Below are 12,044 nucleotides of genomic sequence, written 5' to 3'. Positions count from 1 at the left end.
TTTTATTCTTATAAATTTTGTGCATACAAATGCTCCCTAGCCTGTTTCACCAACTTGGAATGTGACTTTAGTGTCAATGGTGTAATAAGATCCAAAAATGTTTGTTTTCAACATCACAGTGTTTCAGTTAGAGTGGTCAATTCAAAATTGTTGATATTTTATTTAATATGAAAGTGACTTTTTATTGACTTTTGGTCACTTATTGACTTTTTATTGACTTCTAGTGACTTTTGCACATATTACATGAGGCCAACATGAATTTCCATGAATTTCTATCCGTTTTTGTGCTTGGTCGCACATAAATATGTTCAAAAATATCTGCCATTAAAAAATGTTTTCGATTTTTAGTCCTTTATGATTTGAAAAGATAACAGGAATCTGTTGAACTACAGGGGAGGGACTGCTGTTCCCGGCGTTCACAGTGAAAAGCAGTTCGTCCAGAGCTAGCTCCCTCTCTTGTTAACAGGGCACACATGCTAGCATCTGTGCAGCTGTCACGGTGTGATGGGCCCTAACGAAGCAGCCATGCAGCACATGTCTAGGTTGCTGGAGCTGACGTTTATATATAAAGTAGAACAGCCTTCTGGCCTGTCACAGCTGACAGGAAAAAATACAAAGGCAGCTTCACTCAAAAGTGTGTTAAAAAATGCCACCAAGAATGAAAGCAGAAGCAAATGGGATATGAAAGCAAACCAGAATGTTCAAATGAGTGTCACTTTTCAGTTGTGATAATGGCTTCAAAATCTCCCCTCAAGTATTTTGTTAACAACTAAAGCCAACAGCTGCCATGTGGTGGAACATCTGCTCTCTTCTGTATGGAAATGTAGCCGTTTGCCCCATACCTGCCCTGAGGTCTTGCTTGTATGGGCTGCATGCTTGCATTGTAACATCTTACCATAAGAGTAACCTGATTCTAAGCAAGATGGCTAAAGATACGAGCAATGGGTTTAGACAGTAGAACAAGTAAAGGTGTTGCCATGGTGATGCTCAAGATCATAGGCTGAGTACAGTATATGTCCTTGATTACATAAATGTATCACACAGCCCCAGCCTCCACTGCACAGCACGGTTTGTTTGTTTCTAAGATGCTCTTATTGTGGTGAGCTTGTTGCCAAGGTAACCACAGCTATCACAATGAGAACATGTAGGATGCCAGAAGGAATGCCAGAATTCGGTTCAATAGAGATAACTCGGGCTTTTACTTGCACCCTGCTGCAGAACTGGTTAGAAATAGAGTACAAACAGTTCCAGTTCTGGTCGGATACAGTCATGCAGTCTGTTTGTTGAATTTTTTTAATTTTATTAAAGCGGGTCAGAATTATTTTTGATTGCTTTGCTTAGAGGGAGAAATGTTGTAAATAATAGATAAGGATCAGCATGTGCTCTGTGTTTGGGGTGCACTGACATAGTGAACTGCAGGGAAATCGCATGTCTAATGGAAAGGCTGCATAAACCTTGTTGGATGATGAAATAGCCAAGAAAAATAGAGAAAAATGCTAAAGTGTACTCAGAAGACTGTTGTCGTCAGTTTATGAGAATGGGTATATTTTTTATTGTTATAAAAAGGGAAGAAAAGTAAGCAGGGGCGTTTGCTGTTTGTGGCCCATGTAGTGAGGCTCTAAAATTAAGAACAAAACTTTATTTCTGGATCAGAGTAAGCTCCGCCCACTAACACAAAAATGCTTGTTTGACCGTTTTAATTATTTCATGACGCCAGCTGCAACCAGAAAACCACAAATTAAATGCATGTCATGTTAATTATTTATACTAAATGTAATCAAATTATTATTTTATATATTATTTTAATTTAATAAATATATTCAATGGTTAAGTAGTAATTTATTTACATATTTAATGAATGAGTTTTATTCATTTAATGCAAATGAATAAAAAAAATACTACCACATAAAAAGAGTGTTTATTTTTTTTCATTTTAAAATAAATAATGGAATGGCTTTATTTATTTATTGTTTTTTTCTACTTTGTCACAGACCTTCTTAAAGATCTTGCTTGTGAAGTAAATGTAATTTTAACATCTAATTTTAACATTTAACAAAAGGCATATTAAGTAAGAAAAAAAAAACATGTATGAGTCGCACTTTTGGGAGCAATGTATTTAACAAAAATGAAGAACAAATAACGGACATTTTATCTTGGAAGGAAAGCTGTATAAATAGTAATATACTGATTATTTGCACTCTTCACTAAAATAACTGTATTTAGCTTCATTAAACATCGGAGGAATTGAATTAGTAGTATCTAGTGTATTATGCAACATATGAACAATTATTAAAACAAGCATAGCATAAACAACATGCTAACGAGTCAACTAAACTAAACGGTAAAGATTTTATTTTTGTAGACTCCACCTGCTAGGAGAATTCCTCTGATTACCTAAGGGCCTAGACTGCACCTCATGCCAACGCATTCAACAGATTTTTTTAAGAATACTAAGAATTTAGCTTGTTTCTAGATGCGTTTGGGTCCATTTTTTAATCTGTTTGCTTGTATTTGAGGGTATATCAGTGATAATTGCAATAGCTAATCATTTTTCTGGAACAGAACTTTTAATCCCTTTGATTACACTCCTTACTGGCAGGGAGACAGCTAACAGACTCCTCGAGTGTGTCTCTGGTTCCATGAAAAGCATCAGAACGTTGTTTTTGATGCTTATTTAATCACATTTTGGTGGACTTCTGCCAGCTGCTCGGGCACACTGTCCATCTTTTGTCGGAGTTTCAACCACAGTCTAACAGTTTTTCCAGCAGCTGAATACCTTTGTTCCAAGAACATCATCGTCTGAGGCAAGCTTTGAAGGCAGTTGCAGGCTTAGTATCAGCCACTGATTTGTTACTATTCTAGATGATGTACAAGTATCGACCCCCTTTCCTTGAGCTACAGTAAGGGAAAGTGTCTCCTCAGATGTATTTTGCACATCTGTTTTACGACCTCAGGCCTGGGTCCAAGCTTCATTGCCTTCACCTGGTTTGCCCAGTATTTAATGATCTGCTTCAGACTGAGACTTTGCCAGGTAGGTCTTTTATTCAAGTTTGGCATTATCTTGCCATGTCCTCAGGCTGCCTGCATACAATTGTTCCAGCTTTGGACCCTGATCATCATTCTGCTTTCTCTTCTGATTACTGACACACGATATTTCTCGTTCAGGATGTCTACTTACCAGCAGCTGTTCCTCTCAGGTTCAACCTGTTGAAACAGATGAAGAAGAAAACTGCAGGTACACTAAAGCTGGAGTTTTTAACCCAATTAAAGGTGAAAAACAAAACAGACTTTGTGAACCTCACTTTGCACCTGGTGATTTTCTACCTTCCGTGAAGGTCCAAAGCGCTTTACATTAACAGTTCCATTCACCCATGCACACACAGATTCACATATAATAGGGACTCTGCAGCACAGCTGTGACTGTAAAGCACTTTGAACTTAACAGCAAGGTTGAAAAGTGTTATACAAGTATACACCATTTATCATTTCACTTATAAGAAACTGCAAGGGCAGTACAGTGGCCCCTGCATTACATCTATTCAATAAACAAATAATGGTAAAGAGTTGCCTTCTTAAATGAAATGTGAATAAAAAGTGGTTTATTTGAAGCACTCAAAACAAAAACAAAAAAGAACGAACATTATGCTTGTGTTTTTTGATTAATTGTCTGAAAGGGAGTGAAGGGAAAAGTGAATTTATAAAATCCCACCCCAATTGTGTTTTATTTGATCTTTTTATTGTACACCATAACTCGATTCTTAACTTGTGTTTAGAGTCAGTCCACCACCGCGGCGTTGAACTAGAACAAAAAGGAGAAAAAAGGTTTTTGATAATAATCCCAATTTTCTTTTTTTTCTTTTTTTTTTAATCCCAATTTTCTTGACAAACAATGCATGAAGCATCATCGTCATCATCACTTTAACAACCCCCACACCCTTTAAAAACATATTCACAGAAGCTATTCATGATCAAACACAGACCTGCCGGTCCTGAAGCTCTGACCAGCTTCAACTGTGTCCATAATAAGTTCAGGTATATCTGTATCTAATGTATTACTCCATTAGCGTCTTTATCAAAGCGATTTTGATTACACCACCACCATCATCCTCTTCTTTTATATTTTGTGTGGGCTAAAGATGGCACTCATCCCTTGTTGTTTTTGAGTAGCCTCTTTGTTATACGGGCTGATCTGAGAGCCTCTCATGAACAGAGAAAATTATCCTGGAAAATTGATGCTTGGGAGACACTTCAGAGTCCTTTATTAAGGGTACAGCAGAGGTAAAATTGAAGTGTGCGGAAGTCCCTCCATGTATCAGTTTGCAGAATAGAAACTGGAAAGGTTCTGCAAAATACAACCTTCACAACACGACACAACGAAGACGCAGTGGATGCTATGTTTAAATAAGTCAGATTCAATCACAATCAATATCAAGCAAATAAGGAACTTGTGCTTGTTTTTTGGATGTGTAAAATAAACAAGTTTTTCCCAAAAAACTGCACCCTAGGAGCAGTGTGGCGACCTGTTCAGGGTGTACTCCACCTTTGCCCGACAGTAGCTGCGTTGGCTGCAGGAACTCTGTTACCCTCGAAAGAGATTCAGTTGGATGGAAGTTGGAAAAATTAAAAACTACGAAATTCTGCTGTTAGGCCAACAACATTATACTAAGTTAGAACTCTGCATTTCTGTTAATAGAATAAATAAGGAGACCAAAATACATCTGGGTGCAAAATTTGAACGTCATTTTATAAGATTTATAGAATCAAATTCATTCATCAAATTATATATGTTTTTTAAAACTGATTTTCTGCCCAACGTTCTTTTGTCTTTAGCTTTTATCCCCAGCATTTTGCAATTGATAAGATGCCATTGAAATTTTTCAAACAAAACAATTTTTCAAATAAATTATTCTACAAAATCATACAGCCTTTGTTATTTGTTATTTATGGCTGAGTTTGTTTGTTTTTTGCTGCTCTGCCTACATTGTATTTGTTTATATCATAAACCGGGGGGTATCAATAAACAACGGACGACCCCCTTATAGGGGTTCTGAAAAACTCCAAGAAGAACAATGGAATAACAATACTAAGGAACCAGCCTGGAAATGATAAAAACTCAGATTAAACCGGGATGCCGGGATAAAAACCACCTGGTTTAAGCAGAGAAAAAAGCTGTTTGATTTTTCATGACACACATACTCCCCAACACTGCTGCAGAATAATCCATCCCAGTCATCTGTTGTCTGTATCATCCTGGGTTCCAGTCAGCCACTTCTCACTCATGCTTCATCCTGCGGCTTTTTTACTTGGATTCTTTGTGTTTTTTGTAGCAACTGCTCCCGATTTTACTCCAAGAGTCTTGAGTACCAGTCTTGGGCACATCTGGCTTAGTAATGGTCTGCAACTCAAAGAGTCGCTGCAAACGCTCCAGTTGAATATGTGGGCCCTCATCATAATAGAAGTGGGAAGGACTGCATAAAGCTTGAATGACATGCCTGGATGTGACACAAACTGTAGTTTTGGACCTTGTCTTAACAGGGAATGCCAGGTTTATAGATTGTGAGTTGAAGTTGTGATGTTAATCATGGTGTGGATGGAATGGAGTACGTCATCTTTGCTAAGAATGATCTGGAGGTAAAAAAAAAAAAAAAAGCCAGATAAGATGATGAGCCTAAACTTGTATATTTATCTTTGCCACAGGAATCAAAAAGTAGATTCATCCAACCCTAGCCATGTGCAACTCTTTTAGAGCATAGTGCAAAAAGCCAAAACAGAATCAGTGCCAGATAGAAAAGTAAACATGTTTATTCTTGTTTGCATAATTTGGGAAAGAGGAGACACGTGGTGTGAATCCCTTACATAATAGTCAACCAGTGCTGCCACTCCACAGATGGTCCAACATAGGTAGGCAGTTGTGCCAGAACATCTATTTCCACACAGCAGCAGTGAGAGCTCTTATCCCTGCCCACAAAACCCACACTCTGACGGGAGGCTGAGGCACTTGACAAGCAGGACTAAGTCTACATACCATGATGAAAAATGGATGCTGATGTGAGAGTGTCAGCATGGTGTTGCCATAACACACCTGTATAAAATTCCGTCAGGCTGCTGTCTCTAGAAGTAACACTCACTGACGGTTATTGATTATGGTGAGGGAGCACAGTTGGCTGACTATCAACTTGTTACCTTTGCTGTAAAAAATAATCTTAGATTGTAGATGTTTATTGAAATGCAATTAAATACTGAACACCAGAGGACACAAAAACAGTCTTACTACATTAAAGAAATGTTGCTGTGTGTTAAGATTGATGAGAAGACAGCTTCACTTTCTAACTTGAAACCGTATAGACTGTCGCTGTTTTTTGTTTGGTCCTCTCACCATCGCTGTTGCAATATATATCCTGACAGGAGAGCAAATTGCAGAGCTAGCTCAGATAGGCGGTGCATGCATTATCAAGGATATTAATATATGCAGAACTCCTATGGAACAGATGACCCCATGTATGCATAATTCATTCAAATATCTTCACCGGGAGGTCACTGAGGTATTTCCATGCAAGCTAAGAGATTTACAAAGTTAATGAAACAGACCAAAATTACTTCCAAGATTAAGGGACATGCCATGAATTGCACATCTTGGAACAGACTACGGATGATGTGACACCACTAGAGTGGACACAGTATCAGTCCTGTCAGGGATTTTGCACAAAGACTAAAGACAAATTTCCACATTTTAAGATCATATTCACACCTGCCTCACTAGATTGGATTACAATAAACAGTAGAAGGCTTCCAAGTTAGTCCAGACCAAGTGTGCAAGTATGAATACACTTGTTTCAACTCTGGTCAGGGCCTAACAAGTGGACTAAGCCCCACTTAAAGAGGTGGTCTTGGTTTGCTTCCAAATGGACTCACTTTCCTTATGGTGTGAAGATAAATCAATCCAAAACTGATCCAACTACAAACAACGTCAATCTTTTTTTCTTTAATGTAATGGTCGCTAGACGTCATGGGTAATAAACAAACTGTATGTGGAAGTTACGCCCAAAGCATTGGACAAACATGGAGCATTGATGAGATACAGAACAACCTTCCTATTCGGAAGTTAAAAAGATCTAAATTTGGTATGGTGATTGAAAATGTTTTGTCTATAAACTTATCCCTAACCACCAATAAATTGGATGAGAACATTGAAAACTGTGTAAAAAGCTGAACCCCAAAGCAGCACACATTGAAAGCGGCCTGCTACTCAATGTCAACACAGCAGACATTTCTGGACTTTTCACAGACCAAATGTATTCTCTTGCTGTATATAGATGCTCATTTCAAGTGGCCTGCTTTTAGATGGTTTTGGATCCAATTTACTGCACAGAAATTCCAAAGTTTTTTTTTTTTAAACAACCGAGTTTGGCACATATATGGAGCCATATATAATCCTCCTGCTAATGGACAATGCCCAATCTCATCCAAACAAGCGACAAAAGCAAGGAGGATGAAAGAAAAACCTCTGCAGCAGAAAATGGGCAATGTCCTGTTTACACACGAAAAATTGTACATGCCGCAATGGAGAGCACACATGGACATAGATTAACTGGACCAATAATCTCTAATGCCACCCATAGGACTCTAAAGGGTGAAAAAGAAGCCCGAGGAGGTGTGGCTAGATTACTCTGCCGACAACATGTGCATCAAATACTGGATGCAAAAACTTGTGATCATCCAGCTCCACCTGTGACTACAACTTCATCCCAGTGCTCTGAATAATTCACTTTTGCAGCAGCCCCTGTAGTTCAAATGGATGCGAGAAATAACATTGAAACTCAAGCTGTCAAGCTTACTTCACAAAATCAAATAGATCCAGGTCCAGCTGTCAGACATCACCTCGATAGAAATCACAGAATACCTCGGAAACTGGATTTGTAATGTTTGTTTTTCCTTTCAGTGTTTCCCTTCAGGGGTCACCACAGCGAGTAGCACGTGGGATTTGGCTTCAGTTCTACAACAGATGCCTTTCCTGACCCAACCCACTGCCATAACATACTGGACTTTAATGTTATGTGTATTTAATGAAATATATCAGTGATCATGTTAATCATCACAAAACGTGTTAATGGAGCGTACCATTTCTGTTTTAGAATTTTCCAATGTTTGCAGAATACAAACAGATATTTCACGCTTTATGATAAATTTCTACAACATGATAAATACTGCTATCAATCTGCGTAGTACACTTTTGATGCTTTGTTTTTTGCAACACCTCATCCACACACAACCTTGGACCTGGTTTTTACACCCGTTATTACTTAGGTAGCGCCCAATACTCTATCTCTTTCGCTAGCCTGTCCACCTGCAAGATCTAAAAAGAGGAAATGAGGCACTACAACCCACTTTGATGGGAAGCTGCCCTTGCTGCTCTAGAAAAGAGGAGGATTGCGTGGGAAACAATGATAGATTCAGAAAGACAGACGAGGAAACCATGCAGAAATTCCTTTTCTGAACAATTTTTATTTTGAGAGCAACTCATCCAATGAAAATGTTACAAAGACAAGTCATGTTAAGCTTTTTCTTTTAGCTACAGGGCTTCAAACAATGACTAAAACCAAATATATATCTGTTTAAAAATCCAGTTTGTGAAATTAAACTATCACCTGAAAATAAAATTTGTTTTCAGGTGATTTGAAAGTTGTTCTTTTACAATCATTTGCAAAAAAAAAACATCTCAAATGCAGGTCAGGCTTGCGTGTGAGATAGAATTAGGGATAAAATTGGATAAAAAGGCTTCCTCTTTCTGCACGAACACAAAAGGCTTACATAATCTACACCAGAGGTGGGCACTGAGGGCCGCATTCCTGCATGTTTTCCAGCATACCCTGCTCTGGCATGTTCTAATTGGCTGGACACACCTGAACCAGGTAATCAGCCATGAGTAGGGCAAGACTATCTGGAAATCATGCAGACACACCGGCCCTCGAGGCCTGGAATTGCCCACCCCTGATCTACACTGTGGGCGTCACCCTTGTGCCACTGTGACATACATACCTGGTGGGATTGAGGCTTAAATCACACAAGCAGCTCTGTTTCCTGCCACAATTCATTAGATTGGGATTGTCTTTTTTTGACAAGTGTGAAAGCTCACTTGAACTGAGGACCAAACCTGCTAACTAACCCTGGTCCCTGAGAGCTGTGGTCTTATTTTACGTCCGGGTGAGTTAAGGAAACAGAAGTAATGTAACAGATGCTATGCATTACAAGGAAAAAATGTCCAGCAAAATTCACAAAGTAAATGTGGTGTAGTGAGGAGGCCCAGAGACTTTATGCTTTATTTTAGCCTTTTGCTTCTCTTGGCAGGGCAATATTGCCCCAATTGAGAGGTTTTTGGAACTAAATATTCGGAAAGTTTGTTTACTTCAGTCTTTGACTCACATCTGAGAATGTAGTAAAGCAAACCAAACCTGGAGCATGTTTGTTATTTGTTATCATTCTCCACCCATTCCCACCAAGTCCACCCAGCTATCATAATAATAATGAGGCCACACTTATATACAGGTGAAGGCTTCTACATTAAACCAAGCAATCCGCCTATTGATGACTGTCAACAAGCCCATCAACCCCTAGTGGGTTTAAAACAAATAAAAGTGAAATTGTCGTCTGATTTCACTGATAAATTACCATTTACAGAGGAAGCTGTTGTCTGCCTGAATAAACAGTCTCACAGTAAATAATGTTCAAATATATAAAACTTTATATGTAGGCATAGGCCTACTGTCCAACCATGTTATCACGCTGTGCAGCCCGCATGCACAAATTAGCATCCGAGACAAAACTCTTTGGTACTCGTTTGGAAGGAATACAATACTTTCATAAAAGCTTATTATGAGAGCGCTCTGCCTCCTGTCGCACCTACCTGACTATTGTCCCGGTAAAGGCCGTTCTCTGTGAGACACATTGTTATGTTAATGACACAACAAACCATACTGAAGCATGGGAAGGCTGGGGAGATAATGGGGAGGCAGTGAACAGCAAAGTGTGAGCAGCTCCTGGAATCTTTCAGAGTGTTGTGCAGCTTGAAGCTCAGCTGGGTTTTCTCAGAGGAAACGAAAATGTCTAGAGAGGAATATTGATGGAGCTTTTGTTTGTAGAAGGCATGCTTCAGCTTACTGCAGTAGGCTGAATGTTGTAATTAATCTGCAGAAAACTCTATTTAAGTAGTCTGCATTTTTTCCCATGCCATAGTAGTTTGACCACTGTGTGTCTTTATTTTCCAAACCACATTTTGTAATATACATCTTTACATTTAACTTGCTTGCACTGTGGAGAATTCTTCCATTTGGATCTAATTTAAAGAAAAGATGGGTTGAGAAATAAGGAAGCTTCTATAACTGCTGTAGGTGTCAGAAATGGAGGGTTTAGAATCCAAACACTGAAGACAGATTGTGGAAACAAAAATCTAAACCAAACCAAATTAGTCCAGGAGGAAAGATGGGCAATAGGCAACCTGGCAGTGTCCTCAGAGCGGACACAATGTATATTGCAGCAACAGTGAAAGTGGTGAGAAGAAGGCGAATGTCCCTACGACCCCCATAGAGACAGGACAACAAGTAGGGCCGTTCCAAAAGCCTTCAAGGTTACTTCCTTAAAATAGGTGAGCTGCAATGGATTAAATCATCTCACAGCACTTCAACTAACATCTGAGAAATTAAAAATATTATTACATTTACATTTAAAAAAATACGATTTCAATCTTGAAAATAAAATATACAGAAAATATTCAGTACTTCCTTGCCCAGAATGCCCTATCTTTACACTTTGGTATTATGGAAAAAGGCCTCAATTAAGTTCCATCTCTGTCCCTCGATGGGATGTAAATGTCCTAGCCATATGTGTCAGCTCAATGCTCTTTGCAAATATGGAGGTGGGATTTACTTGTTGCTCATATTGTTCAATATTACAGACATTTATTCATGAATCACCAGGAAATATCTAGTTGGTTTCTCTGCTGGTGTCATTGAGCAATCATAATAAACATGTGCGTGTGAAAGCTTGACTTTGATTTATTTTCAATATTTTGACTAGATCCATTATACATAATTTATGCTTTACTGCTGGTATAAGACAGGACGTTCCCCTGCGGAATCAATAAAGTCCTATTTTGCCATATTAGGTCACACTAAGATGTTTTTTGAGAGAATAGAAAAATTCCGTATTAGAATAAGATGTAATTTAACTTTTTTTGCTCCATGAATGTTAGAATTGTTTTTTTTTAGAATGTGCCCCAAAAAACCCAAAAACTCCATTTGAGATAGAATTGATTCTTTAGTTGATATTGTGAAACAAGGAAAGATAAATCTATGATGATTCAACAACACTCTTGTTGAACTATTGCTATTGGAGATTTTTTGCTTTGTTTCTAGTAGCAAACAGTCACATAAACACCATTATGTTTGACTGTTCCATTTATATTTAATTTGTTTAAAAGCATAAAAATCACATCCAATATTGCCTTAAGGCTTGACACTAAAAGAAACATTAAACAAAGCTATTATTATTATGCAAATTATTCCAAACATTTCAGTTCATTGTAAAAACTAGATGGTCTTAGTTGCATTAGAAAAGCAGTCTAAGACCAGCAAGTCACATTTCAATGTTTTTGGTGAAATAATTACTGGTATGCAGCGTTTCTTTTTAAGATCTTTTTGTTGTTGTTTTTTTTCAGTCAGAAGTTTTTTGTTTTTTTTTAATCAACACTTATAATATCTGGATTTAACAAAAATGCGAACTCAGCTCTACAAAAAGCAGGCTTTACTGTGGAAGTTATCTGTTCTATCAGATTCAAAATTTTTTCAACCCTTGAATCTTCTTTCTGAAATTTTAAAACCTTCGCATTTTCTTTCGGAATTTTTTTAAACCTTGATAAAAAATAAAATGTAAGGATTTAAAATATTCAGAATCGGATGGAACAGAAAAACTTACATACTTTTCACAAACATGATTTAATTTTTTTGTTCACTGCAAATGCAAAAGTGCTATCAAATAATAAATTAATCAGA

The sequence above is a fragment of the Oryzias latipes genome, chromosome 5, assembly GCF_002234675.1.
Source record: "Oryzias latipes chromosome 5, ASM223467v1".
Classification (NCBI taxonomy): domain Eukaryota; kingdom Metazoa; phylum Chordata; class Actinopteri; order Beloniformes; family Adrianichthyidae; genus Oryzias; species Oryzias latipes.
Note: the sequence above shows the minus strand (reverse complement) of the source record.